This window comes from Musca domestica, unplaced genomic scaffold, assembly GCF_030504385.1.
Source record: "Musca domestica strain aabys unplaced genomic scaffold, Musca_domestica.polishedcontigs.V.1.1 5, whole genome shotgun sequence".
NCBI classification, from domain to species: domain Eukaryota; kingdom Metazoa; phylum Arthropoda; class Insecta; order Diptera; family Muscidae; genus Musca; species Musca domestica.
Genome location: NW_026712346.1, coordinates 26,280,654 through 26,307,230, shown reverse-complemented (window position 1 = coordinate 26,307,230; position 26,577 = coordinate 26,280,654). Strand labels below are relative to the sequence as shown.

Genomic DNA, 26,577 nt, shown 5'->3' with positions numbered 1-26,577 from the left:
GCCTAACAGTGAATGCTATATTAAGACAACGTCTTTTGAGTGTTGAACATACACACGAACGAATAAGGGATTGTATGCTTGTTTCGATTAAGGGAAATAAACAGTTTTCTTACAAGTATGAAATAAAAATATTTCAAAGATGAACCTTAAAATTATTTTTAAAACAACTTTAAAGCAAATATTAGATGCAAATAAATATGTTTTATACTTTATTTTTCAAAATAGAGAAAATAAATCTTATATTGTTATTTTTAAACCATAAAAGAAAAAATATTTTACAACGTTCAAAAATATGTTTAGCTGAAAATCAATACATTATATTCATTAGCTATTCAAAGTAACGTTATTTTTTTTGTTTTTTTGTTTTTTTTTTTTTTTTTTTTTTTTGAATTAAAAAATAAAATAAAAGCTATTTAAAAGTTATTTTTACAAAATAAATAAAAAATAATTTGTTAAATATAAAAAATATTTTTTAAATTAGAAAAAATATTTTTTAAATTAAAAAAAAATATAAAAAAGTTGGACAATGCCAACAACACGCGGTGTTCCCAAGCGTTCCTACATCTAAGTACTAACCGCGCCCGACGCTGCTTAATTTCGGTGATCGGACGAGATCCGATGTACTCAGCGTGGTATGGTCGTTGGCAAAGAAGCATAGTTTATTTTGCTTCATATGCCTAACAGTGAATGCTATATTAAGACAACGTCTTTTGAGTGTTGAACATACACACGAACGAATAAGGGATTGTATGCTTGTTTCGATTAAGGGAAATAAACAGTTTTCTTACAAGTATGAAATAAAAATATTTCAAAGATGAACCTTAAAATTATTTTTAAAACAACTTTAAAGCAAATATTAGATGCAAATAAATATGTTTTATACTTTATTTTTCAAAATAGAGAAAATAAATCTTATATTGTTATTTTTAAACCATAAAAGAAAAAATATTTTACAACGTTCAAAAATATGTTTAGCTGAAAATCAATACATTATATTCATTAGCTATTCAAAGTAACGTTATTTTTTTTGTTTTTTTTTTTTTTTTTTTTTTTTGAATTAAAAAAATAAAATAAAAGCTATTTAAAAGATATTTTTACAAAATAAATAAAAAATAATTTGTTAAATATAAAAAATATTTTTTAAATTAGAAAAAATATTTTTTAAATTAAAAAAAAATATAAAAAAGTTGGACAATGCCAACAACACGCGGTGTTCCCAAGCGATCCCCCATCTAAGTACTAACCGCGCCCGACGCAGCTTAATTTCGGTGATCGGACGAGAACCGATGTACTCAGCGTGGTATGGTCGTTGGCAAAGAAGCATAGTTTATTTTGCTTCATATGCCTAACAGTGAATGCTATATTAAGACAACGTCTTTTGAGTGTTGAACATACACACGAACGAATAAGGGATTGTATGCTTGTTTCGATTAAGGGAAATAAACAGTTTTCTTACAAGTATGAAATAAAAATATTTCAAAGATGAACCTTAAAATTATTTTTAAAACAACTTTAAAGCAAATATTAGATGCAAATAAATATGTTTTATACTTTATTTTTCAAAATAGAGAAAATAAATCTTATATTGTTATTTTTAAACCATAAAAGAAACCAGTAAGGAAAGCTCAAAAGTCGGGCGGGGCCGACTATATGATACCCTACACCACTATGCATATTTAGTAGAGCTCTCGTAAAAAGGTTTATACAGAGCATTTCAGAGCTCTATGAGATATTTGGTACAAAATCAAAATCTATCTAATTCTATCGTGCATTTTACGAACTATAGCTATATCTGAACCGATTTTCACCAAGTTTGATGTATTTGATTCTATGCTGAATTCGGTCAGATGTGCCAAAACCCAGGACATTTGGGCTGATATTGGACATTTGGTGCGCAATCAACACGAAATTGGATGAAGATATATATAGGAGGTATATCCAAATCTGAACCGATATTTGTAAAACTGAAAAAGAATATATTTCTTGGCTGCATCTGATACCAAATATTATTCTTGCATCGTACATTTTTCGAATTTGAGGAACTTAAAGTACAAATCGGATGAAAGGTATATATAGGAGCTATAGCTGTATCCGACCGATTTTCACTAAATTTGATGTCAGTCAGGTCATTTGAGCAGATATTAGCCATTTGCTGCACATTTAATCCGAAATCGGATGAAGATATATTTGGGAGCTATAGCTATATCTGAAACGACTTTTACTAAAATTGGTGTCCTTGCTTCTAGGCTGAATTTGGCCAGATATGCTAAAATTCATGCCATTTCGGTTGATATTGGCCATTTGTTGCACAATTAACACGAAATCGGATGAAGATACATATGGGTGCTATATCCAAATCTGAACAGATTTTGATAAAATTAAAATCGACTACTTTTGGGCTTTATCTGATATCTGGTACCAAATATCATTCCTGTGAAGAGTATATTACGAATGTAAGGGACTTAAAGAGCAAATCGGATGAAACATATATATGGGAGATAGAGCTATATCTGAACCGATTTTTACTAAAATGTGTGTACTTGCTTATAGGCTGGTTTCGGTCGGATTTGCCAAAATTCATGCCATTTGGGCTGATATTGGCCATTTGATGCACAATTAACACGAAATCGGATGAAGATATATATGGGAGGCATATCCAAATCGGAACAGATTTTAATAAAATTAAAATCAAATATTTTTGGGCTTTATCTGATATCTGGTACCAAATATCATTCCTGTGGAGTGCATATTACGAATGTGAGGGATTTAAAGACGAAATCGGATGAAACATATATATGGGAGCTATAGCTATATCTGAACCGATTTTTACTAAAATTGATGTACTTGCTTATATGCTGGTTTCGGTCGGAATTGCCAAAATTGATGCTATTACGGCCATTTGGTGGTCAATCACCCGAAATCGGATGAAGATATATATGGGAGCTATATCCAAATCTGAACCGATTTTCTGTGTTTAGCTGAAAATCAATACATTATATTCATTAGCTATTCAAAGTAACGTTATTTTTTTTTTTTTTTTTTTTTGAATTAAAAAAATAAAATAAAAGCTATTTAAAAGATATTTTTACAAAATAAATAAAAAATAATTTGTTAAATATAAAAAATATTTTTTAAATTAGAAAAAATATTTTTTAAATTAAAAAAAAAATATAAAAAAGTTGGACAATGCCAACAACACGCGGTGTTCCCAAGCGGTCCCCCATCTAAGTACTAACCGCGCCCGACGCTGCTTAATTTCGGTGATCGGACGAGAACCGATGTACTCAGCGTGGTATGGTCGTTGGCAAAGAAGCATAGTTTATTTTGCTTCATATGCCTAACAGTGAATGCTATATTAAGACAACGTCTTTTGAGTGTTGAACATACACACGAACGAATAAGGGATTGTATGCTTGTTTCGATTAAGGGAAATAAACAGTTTTCTTACAAGTATGAAATAAAAATATTTCAAGGATGAACCTTAAAATTATTTTTAAAACAACTTTAAAGCAAATATTAGATGCAAATAAATATGTTTTATACTTTATTTTTCAAAATAGAGAAAATAAATCTTATATTGTTATTTTTAAACCATAAAAGAAAAAATATTTTACAACGTTCAAAAATATGTTTAGCTGAAAATCAATACATTATATTCATTAGCTATTCAAAGTAACGTTATTTTTTTTTGTTTTTTTTTTTTTTTTTTTTTTTTTTTTTTTTTGAATTAAAAAATAAAATAAAAGCTATTTAAAAGATATTTTTACAAAATAAATAAAAAATAATTTGTTAAATATAAAAAATATTTTTTAAATTAGAAAAAATATTTTTTAAATTAAAAAAAAATATAAAAAAGTTGGACAATGCCAACAACACGCGGTGTTCCCAAGCGGTCCTCCATCTAAGTACTAACCGCGCCCGACGCTGCTTAATTTCGGTGATCGGACGAGAACCGATGTACTCAGCGTGGTATGGTCGTTGGCAAAGAAGCATAGTTTATTTTGCTTCATATGCCTAACAGTGAATGCTATATTAAGACAACGTCTTTTGAGTGTTGAACATACACACGAACGAATAAGGGATTGTATGCTTGTTTCGATTAAGGGAAATAAACAGTTTTCTTACAAGTATGAAATAAAAATATTTCAAAGATGAACCTTAAAATTATTTTTAAAACAACTTTAAAGCAAATATTAGATGCAAATAAATATGTTTTATACTTTATTTTTCAAAATAGAGAAAATAAATCTTATATTGTTATTTTTAAACCATAAAAGAAACCAGTAAGGAAAGCTCAAAAGTCGGGCGGGGCCGACTATATGATACCCTACACCATTATGCATATTTAGTAGAGCTCTCGTAAAAAGGTTTATACAGAGCATTTCAGAGCTCTATGAGATATTTGGTACAAAATCAAAATCTATCTAATTCTATCGTGCATTTTACGAACTATAGCTATATCTGAACCGATTTTCACCAAGTTTGATGTATTTGATTCTATGCTGAATTCGGTCAGATGTGCCAAAACCCAGGACATTTGGGCTGATATTGGACATTTGGTGCGCAATCAACACGAAATTGGATGAAGATATATATAGGAGGTATATCCAAATCTGAACCAATATTTGTAAAACTGAAAAAGAATATATTTCTTGGCTGCATCTGATACCAAATATTATTCTTGCATCGTACATTTTTCGAATTTGAGGAACTTAAAGTACAAATCGGATGAAAGGTATATATAGGAGCTATAGCTGTATCCGACCGATTTTCACTAAATTTGATGTACTTTCTTCTAGACTACCAAAAGTCAGGTCATTTGAGCAGATATTAGCCATTTGCTGCACATTTAATCCGAAATCGGATGAAGATATATTTGGGAGCTATAGCTATATCTGAAACGACTTTTACTAAAATTGGTGTCCTTGCTTCTAGGCTGAATTTGGCCAGATATGCTAAAATTCATGCCATTTCGGTTGATATTGGCCATTTGTTGCACAATTAACACGAAATCGGATGAAGATACATATGGGTGCTATATCCAAATCTGAACAGATTTTGATAAAATTAAAATCGACTACTTTTGGGCTTTATCTGATATCTGGTACCAAATATCATTCCTGTGAAGAGTATATTACGAATGTAAGGGACTTAAAGAGCAAATCGGATGAAACATATATATGGGAGATAGAGCTATATCTGAACCGCTTTTTACTAAAGTGTGTGTACTTGCTTATAGGCTGGTTTCGGTCGGATTTGCCAAAATTCATGCCATTTGGGCTGATATTGGCCATTTGATGCACAATTAACACGAAATCGGATGAAGATATATATGGGAGGCATATCCAAATCGGAACAGATTTTAATAAAATTAAAATCAAATATTTTTGGGCTTTATCTGATATCTGGTACCAAATATCATTCCTGTGGAGTGCATATTACGAATGTGAGGGATTTAAAGACGAAATCGGATGAAACATATATATGGGAGCTATAGCTATATCTGAACCGATTTTTACTAAAATCGATGTACTTGCTTATATGCTGGTTTCGGTCGGAATTGCCAAAATTGATGCTATTACGGCCATTTGGTGGTCAATCACCCGAAATCGGATGAAGATATATATGGGAGCTATATCCAAATCTGAACCGATTTTCTCCAAATTTGTTGTATTTGCTTTAAGGCTAATCTCGGTCACATGTGCCAAAATTCGGGCCATTTGGGCTGATATTGGCCATTTGGTGGTCAATTAACCCGAAATCGGATGAAGATATATATGGGAGCTATATCCAAATCTGAACCGATTTCGATAAAATTTAAAACAGCTTTTCCTGTGCTCCATTTAATACCTGGTACCAAATATCACGGTTGTGGAGTGAATATTACGAATGTAAAGGACTAAAACACTAAATCGGATGAAACATATATATGGTTGCTATATCTATATCTGAACCGATTTTCACTAAATTTGATATACTTGCTTCTAGGCTGAATTTGGTCCGATGTACTAAAATTCAGTCCATTTGGACTTATATCGGCCATTTGGAGCACAATTAACTCGAAATCGGATGAAGATATATATGGGAGCTATATCCAAATCTGAACCGATTTTCTCCAAATTTGTTGTATTTGCTTTAAGGCTAATCTCGGTCACATGTGCCAAAATTCGGGCCATTTGGGCTGATATTGGCCATTTGGTGGTCAATTAACCCGAAATCGGATGAAGATATATATGGGAGCTATATCCAAATCTGAACCGATTTCGATAAAATTTAAAACAGCTATTTCTGTGCTCCATCTAATACCTAGTACCAAATATTACGGTTGTGGAGTGCATAGTAGGAATGTGAGGGACTTAAAGATCAAATCGGATGAAAGATATATATGGGAGCTATAGCTATATCTGCACCGATTTTCTCCAAATTTGATATTCTTGCTTCTAGGCCGAACTCGGTTCGGTGTGCCAAAATTCAGGTAATTTGGACTGACAGTGGACATTTGGTGCACATTTAACCCGAAATCGGATGAAGATATATATGGGAGCTATATCTAAATTTGATCCGATTCTCACCAATTTCAATAGAGTTCGTCCTTGGGCCAAAAAAATATTGTTTGGAAAATTTCATCTCAATCGGATAATAAATGCGACCTGCATTTTGTTCACAAGAATACATGGACAGACGGACGGACGGACGGACGGACAGACGGACTGACATGCATAAATCGACTCAGAAAGTGATTCTATGAAGGTTCTCAAAAGTAACTATGGGTCTATCTCGTTTCCTTCTCCATGTTACAAACAAATGCACAAAGACATAATACCCTTACCACTATGTGGTGTAGGGTATAAAAATATTTTACAACGTTCAAAAATATGTTTAGCTGAAAATCAATACATTATATTCATTAGCTATTCAAAGTAACGTTATTTTTTTTTTTTTTTTTTTTTTTTTGAATTAAAAAAATAAAATAAAAGCTATTTAAAAGATATTTTTACAAAATAAATAAAAAATAATTTGTTAAATATAAAAAATATTTTTTAAATTAGAAAAAATATTTTTTAAATTAAAAAAAAATATAAAAAAGTTGGACAATGCCAACAACACGGGGTGTTCCCAAGCGGTCCCCCATCTAAGTACTAACCGCGCCCGACGCTGCTTAATTTCGGTGATCGGACGAGAACCGATGTACTCAGCGTGGTATGGTCTTTGGCAAAGAAGCATAGTTTATTTTGCTTCATATGCCTAACAGTGAATGCTATATTAAGACAACGTCTTTTGAGTGTTGAACATACACACGAACGAATAAGGGATTGTATGCTTGTTTCGATTAAGGGAAATAAACAGTTCTCTTACAAGTATGAAATAAAAATATTTCAAAGATGAACCTTAAAATTATTTTTAAAACAACTTTAAAGCAAATATTAGATGCAAATAAATATGTTTTATACTTTATTTTTCAAAATAGAGAAAATAAATCTTATATTGTTATTTTTAAACCATAAAAGAAAAAATATTTTACAACGTTCAAAAATATGTTTAGCTGAAAATCAATACATTATATTCATTAGCTATTCAAAGTAACGTTATTTTTTTTTGTTTTTTTTTTAATTAAAAAAATAAAATAAAAGCTATTTAAAAGATATTTTTACAAAATAAATAAAAAATAATTTGCTAAATATAAAAATTATTTTTTAAATTAGAAAAAATATTTTTTAAATTAAAAAAAAATATAAAAAAGTTGGACAATGCCAACAACACACGGTGTTCCCAAGCGGTCCCCCATCTAAGTACTAACCGCGCCCGACGTTGCTTAATTTCGGTGATCGGACGAGAACCGATGTACTCAGCGTGGTATGGTCGTTGGCAAAGAAGCATAGTTTATTTTGCTTCATATGCCTAACAGTGAATGCTATATTAAGACAACGTCTTTTGAGTGTTGAACATACACACGAACGAATAAGGGATTGTATGCTTGTTTCGATTAAGGGAAATAAACAGTTCTCTTACAAGTATGAAATTAAAATATTTCAAAGATGAACCTTAAAATTATTTTTAAAACAACTTTAAAGCAAATATTAGATGCAAATAAATATGTTTTATACTTTATTTTTCAAAATAGAGAAAATAAATCTTATATTGTTATTTTTAAACCATAAAAGAAAAAATATTTTACAACGTTCAAAAATATGTTTAGCTGAAAATCAATACATTATATTCATTAGCTATTCAAAGTAACGTTATTTTTTTTTTTGTTTTTTTTTTTTTTTTGTTTTGAATTAAAAAAATAAAATAAAAGCTATTTAAAAGATATTTTTACAAAATAAATAAAAAATAATTTGTTAAATATAAAAAATATTTTTTAAATTAGAAAAAATATTTTTTTTAAATTAAAAAAAAATATAAAAAAGTTGGACAATGCCAACAACACGCGGTGTTCCCAAGCGGTCCCCCATCTAAGTACTAACCGCGCCCGACGCTGCTTAATTTCGGTGATCGGACGAGAACCGATGTACTCAGCGTGGTATGGTCGTTGGCAAAGAAGCATAGTTTATTTTGCTTCATATGCCTAACAGTGAATGCTATATTAAGACAACGTCTTTTGAGTGTTGAACATATTCTGCTTTGAGCTCTTGGAGTGTGCGGACCACCAGTGCTAGTGATTAAAAAGTGAAAAAGTGAAAATAAAAAATAAAGTGAACTTGGAGTGTTTCAAACTTTAGAGACAAAAGCTCCAAGTTATAAAGTGAAATCCCGTCGGCATTTTTTAAAATTTGTGTTTTGCCGTCGGGAAATTGTCAAGTGTGTTCCGTCGGCAAATTGCAAATAATTTTGCCGTCGGCACTTGGCCCACATAAGGGTGTGTTCGGACACCATGGAGGTGCCCGATGGTAATGCCGTGCCGGGACCCTCGGTCGGTAAAGCAGTACCGCATGTCGGTAATGCAGTGTCGATGACCGTGGGTATCGGTAATGCATTACCGGTCGGTAGTGCAGTACCTTATGGTAATGCAGTGCTGCTCGGTAATGCAGTTCATCTCGCCGGCCGAACTGTCGATAATGCAGTTTCGGTCGGTAACACCGTCATTCTCGCCGACCGCAATTTTCCAACGGTCGGTAATGCAGTGCCCCTACAACTCGCCACTGCTGTACCCATGGGCAAAGCCGCGCCCCTTGTCTGTGCTTCGGCGGCAAAAGGAGAAACCACAGACGACTCCACCACTGATGGCACCGTTGTTGAAAAGCAACGGAAGCGCAAAAAGAAACGTGATTCTAACGAGGGTGATTCTCCTTATGAATCACTAAAGCTGGAGGCGAAAGTCAACCAGCTGGAAGCATTGTTGTCCAACATTATGGAGGACAACAAAGCCTTATCGGCCGAGTTGGCAGCCGTTAAGGCCAGGCAAGAGGAGACCGCCAGGCAGCTCAATGCTGAATTCCTGAAGGTCAACAGCTGTAAGAGAATTATTGCAGCTTACGAGAAGAAATTCTCCGTAAATGCTTGTGAGATTTTAGTGAACTCACAAAGCAAATTGGTTTCTACCGCTATGGAGGTAGAACTGCCCACACCGCCAGTGGTGCAGTCTGTGTGCACACCGCCAGTGGCACAGTTATCGATGGAAGCAAGCCGTGCTCCATCACAGGCAGTCAACAAGCCCATCCTGCCTGGGAAGAAGGATGTCAAGGTCGTAGGAAAAACGACCAAAGCAGCCAAACGGAAGGTGAAAGTGGTGCAAATAACCAACAGCACCAAAGAAGAGCCAGCAGCAGCAACCGCAGCAGCAGCCGCCAAACCTCGAAAGGATGCTACACCAGGCAAGTCAGGTAAGTCGATACCAGCTATATCGACATTTGACGTTAATGTTAAGGGCATTACTGACGCTTTAATTAGCTTGTTGGGACATGACAAATTTACCATTAAATTGGTAAATAGGAAAATAAGCGCCTTTCACCTAACATCATTGGAAGACCATGAGAAGGTAAAGGCTTACTTTGCTAAAGAGGGTATACACTATTATACCCATGCACCTAAAGGCCAAAAACCGTACTCCGTAATTTTGGAGGGCCTTTCGGACTCGTATGACACCAATCATGTCGAAGCAGGTCTCAAAGCTTTGAACCTAAATATCGACATAAAGCGTGTCACAAAACTAGGAGGCGCTAAATTTCTGATCCATTTGGGCAAGGGATCAGATATTGAACGTATTTACAAAATACGTCGCCTTTTTACTAGTGATGTCCACTTTAGAAAGGACAAAAAGAAAGGTCTAACGCAATGTCACAATTGCCAAAGACACTTTCATGTGTCGGTTAATTGTGGCTTCCCATATTGCTGCGTAAAGTGCGCAGGAGACCATGGCCCAGGGAAGTGCAAAATTCCCAAGGGCGTAAATAAACCAACTCTCGTTCCTGTGACTGACCCCACCACAGGAAAGGTTACAATGCAGCCGAACTACGTGTTCAAATGCATCAACTGTAACCGTGTTGGTCACACCGCAAATGCGCGCGATTGTCCAACTCGCCTAAAGCTATTGGCTAAAATAGCTGAAGGTCAGGCTGCTAAAACGGCAAAAACTGCGGCTAAGGGTTTCCCTATTAACAGCGGAAAGATACAACCTTCTGTATCATTCGCCGCTGTTACTTCGGCAAAGATGCCAGCCGCCAATATGACTTTGGGCCAACAACCTAAAGCCAATACACCTTTGGGACAACAACCCAAAGCAAATATTGTTTTGGGCCAACAACCCAAAACCAATGTTTCTTTGGGACAACAACAGTCCTTAGGACAAGTAGTCAGCGGGTTTACTCTGTTTGACGAAATTTGCAACGAAATCTTTGGCAAGGATTTCTTGACGTCAGTCATGCAAGTTCGTCAGTTCTCAGAGGAACTAAAAATTCAGGATAAGGCGAGCCAGGCTAAAGCCATGGCCTCCTTAGTAGGTATGTTAGGTATAAATGGTTAGGTCAACTACATTTATATTTGCCAACATCAACTCCGTAATATCGAGGCACAAGAGGCACTACCTCCGGTTATTCCTCGATGAGCATCGGCCGGAGGTCATGATGTTGGCTGAACATAAACTATCCCAAAACCACAGATTTGAGATAGGCGGGTACGTTAGTTACTTACAATATAGGAAAGAGCATAGGGGTGGGGGCACTGCTATATTAGTAAGGGATAACGTAAAATGTAGTCGAGTACCACTTGATTTGGGTCCCATCGAGTGTACTTGTATTAAGATATCTAGGGCCGGCGGGTCACCACTGTACGCAGTGGCTATGTACTGCAGGCCATCCGATAACTTTGACATTAATAGCTTAGAACCTCTTAGGGACTTAGCTACATCTGGGGAGGTTATTATAGGGGCGGACCTTAATGCTAGACATACTAGCTGGGGGAATGTTTCAACTTGTCACAGAGGGAGGATAGTTTTAGATTTTTTAATTAGCTGTCCAGATCTAAATATTATACCCACAGATGGGCCAACCAGAGTCACTATAGGTTCACAAACCTTGTTGACATTTGCTTGGCTACATCTGGCATACATATAGATGATAATGATGGGCGAGGAATTACAACCGTAGATTGTAATTCTGACCATAGAGCCCTGAAAATGACGGTTTACGGGGACGAACCGGAACGTAGACCAAGACGGACTTTCTTCGATTATAGAAGAATGGACAGAAGACAATTCAACAGGATTTTGGCAGAAGAGCTTCCCAACTGCCAACTTCCTATAGATCGGAATGTTACTCATTCGGAAATCGATGCCTGCATCGATGCCACGAGCGAGGTTTTCCGAAACGCCATGGAGTCCAGCATTCCAAGAATTTATTCTGGAAATAGAGGACCCCGTAGACTTTCGCCTGAAATACTAGACCTAATCAGACAAAAGAAAGTTCTACGGAGAAGATTACATCGTACAGGAAACCCTGAAAGGTATTCAACTCTCAGGGCGGAAATTCGCAACGCCGATAGAATTATACAAGGCGCGATTGCGGAATACGAGTCAGTTCAATGAGTGCGATACCTCAGCGAAATCCAGGTGAACGATCGTATGTACGGTAGGGTTAAGGCTGCAGCGGGTATTAGTCGCTATGCCAAAATCCCAGACCTCATCGGCAACGATGGGGTCTCGGCAGTCGTGTCTAGCCAAAAGGCTGACATGTTAGCAGACGTCGTCCAAGGACACTCTGATGCCGACGATACTTCTTCTTTCAGTAATACTGTTAGAAATGAAATATCAATGTATAATGATACGTCCCCTTTGGTGACATTTGCAGATCACCTAACTGCAGATGGATCCACAATAAGTGAGGACAATATATGGCGACAACATAAATTCCTCAAAGCACCAAAAATTGGGGCAGGGTTAAAAAAAAGATCAAATCGAAAATCCGCAGGGCCGGATGGAATCCCTGACATCGTGTTAAGGAGGACCGATAGCACTGCTTGGAAACATATTTCGATAATCTTTAATCATTGCATAAACTTGGGCTATTTTCCGGTTTCATGGAAAAGGGCGATAACAATACCCATCCTGAAACCTGGTAAGGACCCAACACATTGCAATAACTATAGACCAATTAGCTTACTCCCAGCTCTTGGGAAGCTTTTTGAATATTTTATACTTTCGGAGATCAAAGAAATCCTGGAAGATAAAGAAATTATACCTGACAGCCAATTTGGCTTCAGGCGTGGCCATTCAACATCACAAGCCCTCATGGTCTTAGGGGCCTTTGTGACTAAGGCACTAAATAACCGGCAGATCACAATCGCGGTTAGTTTAGATTTTGCCAAAGCATTTGATAATGTTTGGCAAAACGCCATCATATATAAAATGAGAAGGCTAGGCTTCGATTTTAATATATGTAGACTAGTGACTAGTTTCCTAGCAAATCGTAGTTTTAGAGTTAAAGTTGATGAGGACCTTTCTTCAGAAAGGGCTGTAAATGCCGGGGTACCACAAGGTTCTCTCCTTGGCCCTGTCCTTTTCAACATTTTTACTAGTGATGTACCGCATGCGCCCGAAGGGCATTTGCTCCTGGCATATGCAGATGATATCTTCATCGCTGCGGCCGGAGCACATGCGGGGAACACTAACTCGCGTTTAAACGCATATTTGGAGCAGCTCTCCTAATATTTCCATACTTGGAAAATGCGCTTAAACGTAGACAAATGCGAAGCGATTACCTTCAAGGGCAAGAAAAAGTACTTGTACCGCAGTGCCAGGCAGTATGAGCCAAATCTTACGGTTGGAGGGCAACAAATTCGCAACTCGGACCAGATTAAATATCTGGGCGTTATTTTGCATAGCAACTTTGAGTTTGTTAGGCATATTGACTACATTCTTAGAAAAGTCAAGGGTATATATTGGGCCTACCAGCGTGCTATAAATGCTACTGTAGGGCTTACTGTTAAGGTTAGATTACTTATCTACAAACAGATAATAAGGCCTCTGATTGCATATGCCTTTCCTATTTGGTTTGGAATATCTTCCAGCCAAATGGAAAGACTTCGCATATGGGAGAGGCGAATTTTAAGGTCCTGTTTAGGCTTAAGGCGAACCCAGGGTGAAGATGGAACCTGGCGTTTACCTCCCAACAGGATAATTTACGAAACGATCGACTTTAGCCGTATAGATAAATTTCTTATGGCTAGCGCTCTAAAGTGCCTAGACAGAGCCGAATCAGTCGATAACAGGTTAGTAAGAGAAAGCCTTGAACATGAAACAAACATGGACAGGCTAGCTCGGGCCAATTATAGGCCACCGAGCAGTTTACTAACGATGAATGAAGAGGGTCTTCTCTACAGAGAAGACCAACTCCTCTTCTATCATCGTAGGTTTGGGACGCTCGCGTTAGATAACCACGTCTACAAGGTATCGCAGTAGCCGGTGTAGCACCCTTGTAAATAATGTAAATAGTAGATTAAGTAGGTTAAGTAGAATTAACATTAGATAATAAGTAGTTTTAATAATAGATTTAATTAGCTTTAAGAAATTAAAAATTAAAAAGTTAGGGACTCCAGTTTTTTGTACATCATTTTTTTAGGAGATCATTATAATTATAAGCATAATTATAAGTATAATTGTATTAGAATCGTATAGAGAAAGGCTACAGCTTATTTTTTTTTTTTTTGTTTTTTTTTTTTTTTTTTTGAATTAAAAAAATAAAATAAAAGCTATTTAAAAGATATTTTTACAAAATAAATAAAAAATAATTTGTTAAATATAAAAAATATTTTTTAAATTAGAAAAAATATTTTTTTTTAAATTAAAAAAAAATATAAAAAAGTTGGACAATGCCAACAACACGCGGTGTTCCCAAGCGGTCCCCCATCTAAGTACTAAGTGATCGGACGAGAACCGATGTACTCAGCGTGGTATGGTCGTTGGCAAAGAAGCATAGTTTATTTTGCTTCATATGCCTAACAGTGAATGCTATATTAAGACAACGTCTTTTGAGTGTTGAACATATTCTGCTTTGAGCTCTTGGAGTGTGCGGACCACCAGTGCTAGTGATTAAAAAGTGAAAATAAAAAATAAAGTGAACTTGGAGTGTTTCAAACTTTAGAGATAAAAGCTCCAAGTTATAAAGTGAAATCCCTCGGCATTTTTTTAAAATTTGTGTTTTGCCGTCGGGAAATTGTCAAGTGTGTTCCGTCGGCAAATTGCAAATAATTTTGCCGTCGGCACTTGGCCCACATAAGGGTGTGTTCGGACACCATGGAGGTGCCCGATGGTAATGCCGTGCCGGGACCCTCGGTTGGTAATGCAGTACCGCATGTCGGTAATGCAGTGCCGATGACCGTGGGTGTCGGTAATGTATTACCGGTCGGTAGTGCAGTACCTTATGGTAATGCAGTGCCTGTCGGTAATGCAGTTCATCTCGCCGGCCGAACTGTCGATAATGTAGTTTCGGTCGGTAACACCGTCATTCTCGCCGGTCACAATTTTCCAACGGTCGGTAATGCAGTGCCCCTACAACTCGCCACTGCTGTACCCATGGGCAAAACCGCGCCCCTTGTCTGTGCTTCGGCGGCAAAAGGAGAAACCACAGACGACTCCACCACTGATGGCACCGTTGTTGAAAAGCAACGGAAGCGCAAAAAGAAACGTGATTCTAACGAGTGTGATTCTCCTTATGAATCACTAAAGCTGGAGGCGAAAGTCAACCAGCTGGAAGCATTGTTGTCCAACATTATGGAGGACAACAAAGCCTTATCGGCCGAGTTGGCAGCCGTTAAGGCCAGGCAAGAGGAGACCGCCAGGCAGCTCAATGCTGAATTCCTGAAGGTCAACAGCTGCAAGAGAATTATTGCAGCTTACGAGAAGAAATTCTCCGTAAATGCTTGTGAGATTTTGGTGAACTCACAAAGCAAATTGGATTCTACCGCTATGGAGGTAGAACTGCCCACACCGCCAGTGGTGCAGTCTGTGTGCACACCGCCAGTGGCACAGTTATCGATGGAAGCAAGCCGTGCTCCATCACAGGCAGTCAACAAGCCCATCCTGCCTGGGAAGAAGGATGTCAAGGTCGTAGGAAAAACGACCAAAGCAGCCAAACGGAAGGTGAAAGTGGTGCAAATAACCAACAGCACCAAAGAAGAGCCAGCAGCAGCAACCGCAGCAGCAGCAGCAGCAACAACGTCAGCAGCAGCAGCCGCCAAACCTCGAAAGGATGCTACACCAGGCAAGTCAGGTAAGTCGATACCAGCTATATCGACATTTGACGTTAATGTTAAGGGCATTACTGACGCTTTAATTAGCTTGTTGGGACATGACAAATTTACCATTAAATTGGTAAATAGGAAAATAAGCGCCTTTAACCTAACATCATAGGAAGACCATGAGAAGGTAAAGGCTTACTTTGCTAAAGAGGGTATACACTATTATACCCATGCACCTAAAGGCCAAAAACCGTACTCCGTAATTTTGGAGGGCCTTTCGGACTCGTATGACACGTATTTACAAAATACGTCGCCTTTTTACTAGTGATGTCCACTTTAGAAAGGACAAAAAGAAAGGTCTAACGCAATGTCACAATTGCCAAAGACACTTTCATGTGTCGGTTAATTGTGGCTTGCCATATTGCTGCGTAAAGTGCGCAGGAGACCATGGCCCAGGGAAGTGCAAAATTCCCAAGGGCGTAAATAAACCAACTCTCGTTCCTGTGACTGACCCCACCACAGGAAAGGTTACAATGCAGCCGAACTACGTGTTCAAATGCATCAACTGTAACCGTGTTGGTCACGCCGCAAATGCGCGCGATTGTCCAACTCGCCTAAAGCTATTGGCTAAAATAGCTGAAGGTCAGGCTGCTAAAACGGCAAAAACTGCGGCTAAGGGTTTCCCTATTAACAGCGGAAAGATACAACCTTCTGTATCATTCGCCGCTGTTACTTCGGCAAAGATGCCAGCCGCCAATATGACTTTGGGCCAACAACCTAAAGCCAATACACCTTTGGGACAACAACCCAAAGCAAATATTGTTTTGGGCCAACAACCCAAAACCAATATTGCTTTGGGACAACAACAGTCCTTAGGACAAGTAGTCAGCGGGTTTATTCTGTTTGACGAAATTTGCAACGAAATCTTTGGCAAGGATTTCTTGACGTCAGTCATGCAAGTTCGTCAGTTCTCAGAGGAACTAAAAATTCAGGATAAGGCGAGCCAGGCTAAAGCCATGGCCTCCTTAGTAGGTATGTTAGGTATAAATGGTTAGGTCAACTACATTTATATTTGCCAACATCAACTCCGTAATATCGAGGCACAAGAGGCACTACCTCCGGTTATTCCTCGATGAGCATCGGCCGGAGGTCATGATGTTGGCTGAACATAAACTATCCCAAAACCACAGATTTGAGATAGGCGGGTACGTTAGTTACTTACAATATAGGAAAGAGCATAGGGGTGGGGGCACTGCTATATTAGTAAGGGATAACGTAAAATGTAGTCGAGTACCACTTGATTTGGGTCCCATCGAGTGTACTTGTATTAAGATATCTAGGGCCGGCGGGTCACCACTGTACGCAGTGGCTATGTACTGCAGGCCATCCGATAACTTTGACATTAATAGCTTAGAACCTCTTAGGGACTTAGCTACATCTGGGGAGGTTATTATAGGGGCGGACCTTAATGCTAGACATACTAGCTGGGGGAATGTTTCAACTTGTCACAGAGGGAGGATAGTTTTAGATTTTTTAATTAGCTGTCTAGATCTAAATATTATACCCACAGATGGGCCAACCAGAGTCACTATAGGTTCACAAACCTTTATTGACATTTGCTTGGCTACATCTGGCATACATATAGATGATAATGATGGGCGAGGAATTACAACCGTAGAATGTAATTCTGACCATAGAGCCCTGAAAATGACGGTTTACGGGGACGAACCGGAACGTAGACCAAGACGGACTTTCTTCGATTATAGAAGAATGGACAGAAGACAATTCAACAGGATTTTGGCAGAAGAGCTTCCCAACTGCCAACTTCCTATAGATCGGAATGTTACTCATTCGGAAATCGATGCCTGCATCGATGCCACGAGCGAGGTTTTCCGAAACGCCATGGAGTCCAGCATTCCAAGAATTTATTCTGGAAATAGAGGACCCCGTAGACTTTCGCCTGAAATACTAGACCTAATCAGACAAAAGAAAGTTCTACGGAGAAGATTACATCGTACAGGAAACCCTGAAAGGTATTCAACTCTCAGGGCGGAAATTCGCAACGCCGATAGAATTATCCAAGGCGCGATTGCGGAATACGAGTCAGTTCAATGGGTGCGATACCTCAGCGAAATCCAGGTGAACGATCGTATGTACGGTAGGGTTAAGGCTGCAGCGGGTATTAGTCGCTATGCCAAAATCCCAGACCTCATCGGCAACGATGGGGTCTCGGCAGTCGTGTCTAGCCAAAAGGCTGACATGTTAGCAGACGTCGTCCAAGGACACTCTGATGCCGACGATACTTCTTCTTTCAGTAATACTGTTAGAAATGAAATATCAATGTATAATGATACGTCCCCTTTGGTGACATTTGCAGATCACCTAACTGCAGATGGATCCACAATAAGTGAGGACAATATATGGCGACAACATAAATTCCTCAAAGCACCAAAAATTGGGGCAGGGTTAAAAAAAAGATCAAATCGAAAATCCGCAGGGCCGGATGGAATCCCTGACATCGTGTTAAGGAGGACCGATAGCACTGCTTGGAAACATATTTCGATAATCTTTAATCATTGCATAAACTTGGGCTATTTTCCGGTTTCATGGAAAAGGGCGATAACAATACCCATCCTGAAACCTGGTAAGGACCCAACACATTGCAATAACTATAGACCAATTAGCTTACTCCCAGCTCTTGGGAAGCTTTTTGAATATTTTATACTTTCGGAGATCAAAGAAATCCTGGAAGATAAAGAAATTATACCTGACAGCCAATTTGGCTTCAGGCGTGGCCATTCAACATCACAAGCCCTCATGGTCTTAGGGGCCTTTGTGACTAAGGCACTAAATAACCGGCAGATCACAATCGCGGTTAGTTTAGATTTTGCCAAAGCATTTGATAATGTTTGGCAAAACGCCATCATATATAAAATGAGAAGGCTAGGCTTCGATTTTAATATATGTAGACTAGTGACTAGTTTCCTAGCAAATCGTAGTTTTAGAGTTAAAGTTGATGAGGACCTTTCTTCAGAAAGGGCTGTAAATGCCGGGGTACCACAAGGTTCTCTCCTTGGCCCTGTCCTTTTCAACATTTTTACTAGTGATGTACCGCATGCGCCCGAAGGGCATTTGCTCCTGGCATATGCAGATGATATCTTCATCGCTGCGGCCGGAGCACATGCGGGGAACACTAACTCGCGTTTAAACGCATATTTGGAGCAGCTCTCCTAATATTTCCATACTTGGAAAATGCGCTTAAACGTAGACAAATGCGAAGCGATTACCTTCAAGGGCAAGAAAAAGTACTTGTACCGCAGTGCCAGGCAGTATGAGCCAAATCTTACGGTTGGAGGGCAACAAATTCGCAACTCGGACCAGATTAAATATCTGGGCGTTATTTTGCATAGCAACTTTGAGTTTGTTAGGCATATTGACTACATTCTTAGAAAAGTCAAGGGTATATATTGGGCCTACCAGCGTGCTATAAATGCTACTGGAGGGCTTACTGTTAAGGTTAGATTACTTATCTACAAACAGATAATAAGGCCTCTGATTGCATATGCCTTTCCTATTTGGTTTGGAATATCTTCCAGCCAAATGGAAAGACTTCGCATATGGGAGAGGCGAATTTTAAGGTCCTGTTTAGGCTTAAGGCGAACCCAGGGTGAAGATGGAACCTGGCGTTTACCTCCCAACAGGATAATTTACGAAACGATCGACTTTAGCCGTATAGATAAATTTCTTATGGCTAGCGCTCTAAAGTGCCTAGACAGAGCCGAATCAGTCGATAACAGGTTAGTAAGAGAAAGCCTTGAACATGAAACAAACATGGACAGGCTAGCTCGGGCCAATTATAGGCCACCGAGCAGTTTACTAACGATGAATGAAGAGGGTCTTCTCTACAGAGAAGACCAACTCCTCTTCTATCATCGTAGGTTTGGGACGCTCGCGTTAGATAACCCCGTCTACAAGGTATCGCAGTAGCCGGTGTAGCACCCTTGTAAATAATGTAAATAGTAGATTAAGTAGGTTAAGTAGAATTAACATTAGATAATAAGTAGTTTTAATAATAGATTTAATTAGCTTTAAGAAATTAAAAATTAAAAAGTTAGGGACTCCAGTTTTTTGTACATCATTTTTTAGGAGATCATTATAATTATAAGCATAATTATAAGTATAATTGTATTAGAATCGTATAGAGAAAGGCTACAGCTTCACTGTAGCCTAAGTTAAGTATTATATAGGTAAACTTAGAAAAATAAGATTTATGTTAAGTATAGATTAAGGAAATATTGTTAGCCGTAAGGTATTCAAAAATTGTTTAATGATATGGATGTAATAAATTAAAACTGAAACTGAAACTGAAACTGAGTGTTGAACATACACACGAACGAATAAGGGATTGTATGCTTGTTTCGATTAAGGGAAATAAACAGTTTTCTTACAAGTATGAAATAAAAATATTTCAAAGATGAACCTTAAAATTATTTTTAAAACAACTTTAAAGCAAATATTAGATGCTAATAAATATGTTTTATACTTTATTTTTCAAAATAGAGAAAATAAATCTTATATTGTTATTTTTAAACCATAAAAGAAAAAATATTTTAGAACGTTCAAAAATATGTTTAGCTGAAAATCAATACATTATATTCATTAGCTATTCAAAGTAACGTTATTTTTTTTTAAAGCTAAAGCTATTTAAAAGATATTTTTACAAAATAAATAAAAAATAATTTGTTAAATATAAAAAATATTTTTTAAATTAGAAAAAATATTTTTTAAATTAAAAAAAATATATAAAAAAGTTGGACAATGCCAACAACACGCGGTGTTCCCAAGCGGTCCCCCATCTAAGTACTAACCGCGCCCGACGCTGCTTAATTTCGGTGATCGGACGAGAACCGATGTACTCAGCGTGGTATGGTCGTTGGCAAAGAAGCATAGTTCATTTTGCTTCATATGCCTAACAGTGAATGCTATATTAAGACAACGTCTTTTGAGTGTTGAACATACACACGAACGAATAAGGGATTGTATGCTTGTTTCGATTAAGGGAAATAAACAGTTTTCTTACAAGTATGAAATAAAAATATTTCAAAGATGAACCTTAAAATTATTTTTAAAACAACTTTAAAGCAAATATTAGATGCAAATAAATATGTTTTATACTTTATTTTTCAAAATAGAGAAAATAAATCTTATATTGTTATTTTTAAACCATAAAAGAAAAAATATTTTACAACGTTCAAAAATATGTTTAGCTGAAAATCAATACATTATATTCATTAGCTATTCAAAGTAACGTTATTTTTTTTTTTTGTTTTTTTTGTTTTTTTTTTTTTTTTGAATTAAAAAAATAAAATAAAAGCTATTTAAAAGATATTTTTACAAAATAAATAAAAAATAATTTGTTAAATATAAAAAATATTTTTTAAATTAGAAAAAATATTTTTTAAATTAAAAAAAAATATAAAAAAGTTGGACAATGCCAACAACACGCGGTGTTCCCAAGCGGTCCCCCATCTAAGTACTAACCGCGCCCGACGCTGCTTAATTTCGGTGATCGGACGAGAACCGATGTACTCAGCGTGGTATGGTCGTTGGCAAAGAAGCATAGTTTATTTTGCTTCATATGCCTAACAGTGAATGCTATATTAAGACAACGTCTTTTAAGTGTTGAACATACACACGAACGAATAAGGGATTGTATGCTTGTTTCGATTAAGGGAAATAAACAGTTTTCTTACAAGTATGAAATAAAAATATTTCAATGATGGACCTTAAAATTATTTTTAAAACAACTTTAAAGCAAATATTAGATGCAAATAAATATGTTTTATACTTTATTTTTCAAAATAGAGAAACTAAATCTTATATTGTTATTTTTAAACCATAAAAGAAAAAATATTTTACAACGTTCAAAAATATGTTTAGCTGAAAATCAATACATTATATTCATTAGCTATTCAAAGTAACGTTATTTTTTTTTTTTTTTGTTTTTTTTTTAATTAAAAAAATAAAATAAAAGCTATTTAAAAGATATTTTTACAAAATAAATAAAAAATAATTTGTTAAATATAAAAAATATTTTTTAAATTAGAAAAAATATTTTTTAAATTAAAAAAAAATATATAAAAAAGTTGGACAATGCCAACAACACGCGGTGTTCCCAAGCGGTCCCCCATCTAAGTACTAACCGCGCCCGACGCTGCTTAATTTCGGTGATCGGACGAGAACCGATGTACTCAGCGTGGTATGGTCGTCGGCAAAGAAGCATAGTTTATTTTGCTTCATATGCCTAACAGTGAATGCTATATTAAGACAACGTCTTTTGAGTGTTGAACATACACACGAACGAATAAGGGATTGTATGCTTGTTTCGATTAAGGGAAATAAACAGTTTTCTTACAAGTATGAAATAAAAATATTTCAAAGATGAACCTTAAAATTATTTTTAAAACAACTTTAAAGCAAATATTAGATGCAAATAAATATGTTTTATACTTTATTTTTCAAAATAGAGAAAATAAATCTTATATTGTTATTTTTAAACCATAAAAGAAAAAATATTTTACAACGTTCAAAAATATGTTTAGCTGAAAATCAATACATTATATTCATTAGCTATTCAAAGTAACGTTATTTTTTTTTTTTTTTTTTTTGAATTAAAAAAATAAAATAAAAGCTATTTAAAAGATATTTTTACAAAATAAATAAAAAATAATTTGTTAAATATAAAAAAAATATTTTTAAATTAGAAAAAATATTTTTTAAATTAAAAAAAAAAATATAAAAAAGTTGGACAATGCCAACAACACAACTTTAAAGCAAATATTAGATGCAAATAAATATGTTTTATACTTTATTTTTCAAAATAGAGAAAATAAATCTTATATTGTTATTTTTAAACCATAAAAGAAAAAATATTTTACAACGTTCAAAAATATGTTTAGCTGAAAATCAATACATTATATTCATTAGCTATTCAAAGTAACGTTATTTTTTTTTTTTTGTTTTTTTTTTTTTTTTGAATTAAAAAAATAAAATAAAAGCTATTTAAAAGATATTTTTACAAAATAAATAAAAAATAATTTGTTAAATATAAAAAATATTTTTTAAATTAGAAAAAATATTTTTTAAATTAAAAAAAAAATATAAAAAAGTTGGACAATGCCAACAACACGCGGTGTTCCCAAGCGGTCCCCCATCTAAGTACTAACCGCGCCCGACGCTGCTTAATTTCGGTGATCGGACGAGAACCGATGTACTCAGCGTGGTATGGTCGTTGGCAAAGAAGCATAGTTTATTTTGCTTCATATGCCTAACAGTGAATGCTATATTAAGACAACGTCTTTTAAGTGTTGAACATACACACGAACGAATAAGGGATTGTATGCTTGTTTCGATTAAGGGAAATAAACAGTTTTCTTACAAGTATGAAATAAAAATATTTCAATGATGGACCTTAAAATTATTTTTAAAACAACTTTAAAGCAAATATTAGATGCAAATAAATATGTTTTATACTTTATTTTTCAAAATAGAGAAACTAAATCTTATATTGTTATTTTTAAACCATAAAAGAAAAAATATTTTACAACGTTCAAAAATATGTTTAGCTGAAAATCAATACATTATGTTCATTAGCTATTCAAAGTAACGTTATTTTTTTTTTGTTTTTTTTTTTAATTAAAAAAATAAAATAAAAGCTATTTAAAAGATATTTTTACAAAATAAATAAAAAATAATTTGTTAAATATAAAAAATATTTTTTAAATTAGAAAAAATATTTTTTAAATTAAAAAAAAATATATAAAAAAGTTGGACAATGCCAACAACACGCGGTGTTCCCAAGCGGTCCCCATCTAAGTACTAACCGCGCCCGACGCTGCTTAATTTCGGTGATCGGACGAGAACCGATGTACTCAGCGTGGTATGGTCGTCAGCAAAGAAGCATAGTTTATTTTGCTTCATATGCCTAACAGTGAATGCTATATTAAGACAACGTCTTTTGAGTGTTGAACATACACACGAACGAATAAGGGATTGTATGCTTGTTTCGATTAAGGGAAATAAACAGTTTTCTTACAAGTATGAAATAAAAATATTTCAAAGATGAACCTTAAAATTATTTTTAAAACAACTTTAAAGCAAATATTAGATGCAAATAAATATGTTTTATACTTTATTTTTCAAAATAGAGAAAATAAATCTTATATTGTTATTTTTAAACCATAAAAGAAAAAATATTTTACAACGTTCAAAAATATGTTTAGCTGAAAATCAATACATTATATTCATTAGCTATTCAAAGTAACGTTTTTTTTTTTTTTTTTTTTTTTTTTTTTTTTGAATTAAAAAAATAAAATAAAAGCTATTTAAAAGATATTTTTACAAAATAAATAAAAAATAATTTGTTAAATATAAAAAAAATATTTTTAAATTAGAAAAAATATTTTTAAATTAAAAAAAAATATAAAAAAGTTGGACAATGCCAACAACACAACTTTAAAGCAAATATTAGATGCAAATAAATATGTTTTATACTTTATTTTTCAAAATAGAGAAAATAAATCTTATATCGTTATTTTTAAACCATAAAAGAAAAAATATTTTACAACGTTCAAAAATATGTTTAGCTGAAAATCAATACATTATATTCATTAGCTATTCAAAGTAACGTTTTTTTTTTTTTTTTTTTGTTTTTTTTTTTTTTGAATTAAAAAAATAAAATAAAAGCTATTTAAAAGATATTTTTACAAAATAAATAAAAAATAATTTGTTAAATATAAAAAATATTTTTTAAATTAGAAAAAATATTTTTTAAATTAAAAAAAAAATATAAAAAAGTTGGACAATGCCAACAACACGCGGTGTTCCCAAGCGGTCCCCCATCTAAGTACTAACCGCGCCCGACGCTGCTTAATTTCGGTGATCGGACGAGAACCGATGTACTCAGCGTGGTATGGTCGTTGGCAAAGAAGCAAGTTTATCAAGTTTATTTTTTTCATCTGCTCTCTACACATAGTTATTTAATAACTTATTAACTAACAATATTTCTTAAGTCTATAGCTTAAAAATACTTAGCATAAAGTCTTATTTTTCTAAGTTTATCTAAATAATACGATAAGGGGGGGGTCACAGATTTAATGTTACCTAAAATTAATTCAAAAAATTCTATAATCTTTAATGTAAATAAATTAACATTAATGAATTCCCTTAAAAAAGATGAATAAAAAAAGGGACCCTAACATTTTTGATTTTGTTTCTTACATACTAGATTTAAAAACTAATCTTATAACTATATATTCTACTTATACTAATTTACATACTACTATTTACATTATTTACATGGAGGGCGTTACACCAGTTACTGGGCTGCTTGGTAGACTGTGTCGTCGATGTCTAACGAGCCGAACCTACGATGATAGAAGAGGAGTGTGTCCTCTCTATATAGAAGACCTTCTTCATCTAGTGTAACTAAGCTACTCGGCGGCCTATAATTGGCCCGAATTAACCTTTGTACATCGGTTTCGTGCAAAAGGCTTTCCCTAACTAGACTATTATCTAACGTAGCTGCCCGATCTAGGAATTTAAGGGCACTGGACATTAGAAATTTATCTATACGGTTGAAGTCTATGGAACTATATACTACCCTGTTGGGCGGTAAGCGCCATATTCCATCTTCACCCTGCGTTGGTCTTAAGCCCAAGCAGGACCTAAGAATGCGTCTTTCCCATATGCGAAGCCTTTCCATTTGGTGGGAAGAGATCCCAAACCAGACAGGAAAGGCGTAGGCAATTAATGGTCTAATGATCTGTTTATAGATTAATAGTCTAACTTTAACGGTCAACCCACCTCTTGTGCCGATAGCACGTTGATAGGCCCAAAATATGCCTTTGACTTTTCTTAGTACAAAGTCTATATGTCTATTAAATTCAAATTTACTTTGAAAGATTACACCCAAGTATTTGACTTGTTCTGAATTTCTAATAGTTTCCCCTCCAATTGCAAGCGAAGCCTCGTACTGTCTGGCGCTACGGTACAAGTATTTCTTTTTGCCTTTGAAGGTTATGGCCTCACACTTGTCGACATTCAAGTGCATTTTCCAAGTTTGGAAGAATTCGGAGAGTTGCTCCAAATACGCATTTAGTCTATTATTAGTATTCCCAGCGTGGGCTCCCGTAGCAGCGACAAATATGTCGTCTGCATAAATCAGGAGCAAATGTCCATCAGGCGCACGTGGTATATCGCTAATAAATATGTTGAAGAGGACGGGTCCAAGGAGTGAACCTTGTGGGACTCCGGCAGTAACTGCCCTTTCAGATGAAAGGTCATCATCAACTTTCACTTTGAAGCTTCTATTTGCTAGGAAGCTAGTGATTAATCTACATATATTAAAGTCGAAGCCTAGTCTTCTCATTTTATATATGATGGCATTTTGCCAGACATTGTCGAACGCCCTGGCAAAATCTAAACTAACAGCCATAGTTATGTATCTGTTATTTAGAGCTTTAGTCACATAGTCCCCTAAGACCATCAGGGCATGTGATGTTGAATGACCCTGCCTGAAGCCAAATTGACTATCAGATAGGATTGCTCCTTCTTCTAACTTTTCTCTAATTTCGTAGAGTATAAAATATTCAAAAAGCTTACCACATGCAGGAAGTAAGCTAATTGGCCTATAACTATTGCAAGATGTGGGGTCTTTTCCAGGTTTCAGGATGGGAATAGTGATTGCCCTTTTCCATGAAACCGGGAAGTAGCCCAAATTTATGCAGTGATTGAAGATAATCGCAATGTGTTTCCAGGCTGCACCATCGGTCCTACTTAACACAATGTCAGGGATTCCATCCGGTCCTGCGGATTTGCGATTAGATCTTCGTTTCAGTCCTGCTC

The 26,577-nt window shown here is 35.4% G+C and overlaps 8 non-coding genes and 5 pseudogenes across 8 annotated transcripts; all 13 read right to left on the bottom strand.

Moving 5' to 3' along the window:
- Positions 1–527: 527 nt before the first annotated feature.
- On the bottom strand, positions 528–646 carry LOC131805224 (5S ribosomal RNA; annotated as a pseudogene).
- Positions 647–1,195: 549 nt separating this feature from the next.
- LOC131805203 (5S ribosomal RNA) lies at positions 1,196–1,314 on the bottom strand (annotated as a pseudogene).
- Positions 1,315–3,187: 1,873 nt separating this feature from the next.
- On the bottom strand, positions 3,188–3,306 carry LOC131805320 (5S ribosomal RNA). The gene has a single exon (XR_009343643.1). It is a non-coding gene; the product is annotated as a 5S ribosomal RNA (ribosomal RNA).
- A 558-nt stretch (positions 3,307–3,864) lies between these two features.
- Positions 3,865–3,983, bottom strand: LOC131805171 (5S ribosomal RNA). The gene has a single exon (XR_009343567.1). It is a non-coding gene; the product is annotated as a 5S ribosomal RNA (ribosomal RNA).
- A 3,112-nt stretch (positions 3,984–7,095) lies between these two features.
- LOC131805195 (5S ribosomal RNA) lies at positions 7,096–7,214 on the bottom strand (annotated as a pseudogene).
- A 535-nt stretch (positions 7,215–7,749) lies between these two features.
- LOC131805194 (5S ribosomal RNA) lies at positions 7,750–7,868 on the bottom strand (annotated as a pseudogene).
- Positions 7,869–8,419: 551 nt separating this feature from the next.
- Positions 8,420–8,538, bottom strand: LOC131805319 (5S ribosomal RNA). Its single transcript, XR_009343642.1, has one exon. It is a non-coding gene; the product is annotated as a 5S ribosomal RNA (ribosomal RNA).
- Positions 8,539–20,491: 11,953 nt separating this feature from the next.
- LOC131805318 (5S ribosomal RNA) lies at positions 20,492–20,610 on the bottom strand. Its single transcript, XR_009343641.1, has one exon. It is a non-coding gene; the product is annotated as a 5S ribosomal RNA (ribosomal RNA).
- Positions 20,611–21,164: 554 nt separating this feature from the next.
- Positions 21,165–21,283, bottom strand: LOC131805317 (5S ribosomal RNA). Its single transcript, XR_009343640.1, has one exon. It is a non-coding gene; the product is annotated as a 5S ribosomal RNA (ribosomal RNA).
- A 543-nt stretch (positions 21,284–21,826) lies between these two features.
- Positions 21,827–21,945, bottom strand: LOC131805152 (5S ribosomal RNA). Its single transcript, XR_009343548.1, has one exon. It is a non-coding gene; the product is annotated as a 5S ribosomal RNA (ribosomal RNA).
- A 904-nt stretch (positions 21,946–22,849) lies between these two features.
- LOC131805316 (5S ribosomal RNA) lies at positions 22,850–22,968 on the bottom strand. Its single transcript, XR_009343639.1, has one exon. It is a non-coding gene; the product is annotated as a 5S ribosomal RNA (ribosomal RNA).
- Positions 22,969–23,507: 539 nt separating this feature from the next.
- Positions 23,508–23,625, bottom strand: LOC131805222 (5S ribosomal RNA; annotated as a pseudogene).
- A 911-nt stretch (positions 23,626–24,536) lies between these two features.
- Positions 24,537–24,655, bottom strand: LOC131805314 (5S ribosomal RNA). The gene has a single exon (XR_009343637.1). It is a non-coding gene; the product is annotated as a 5S ribosomal RNA (ribosomal RNA).
- Between the last annotated feature and the right edge of the window lie 1,922 nt (positions 24,656–26,577).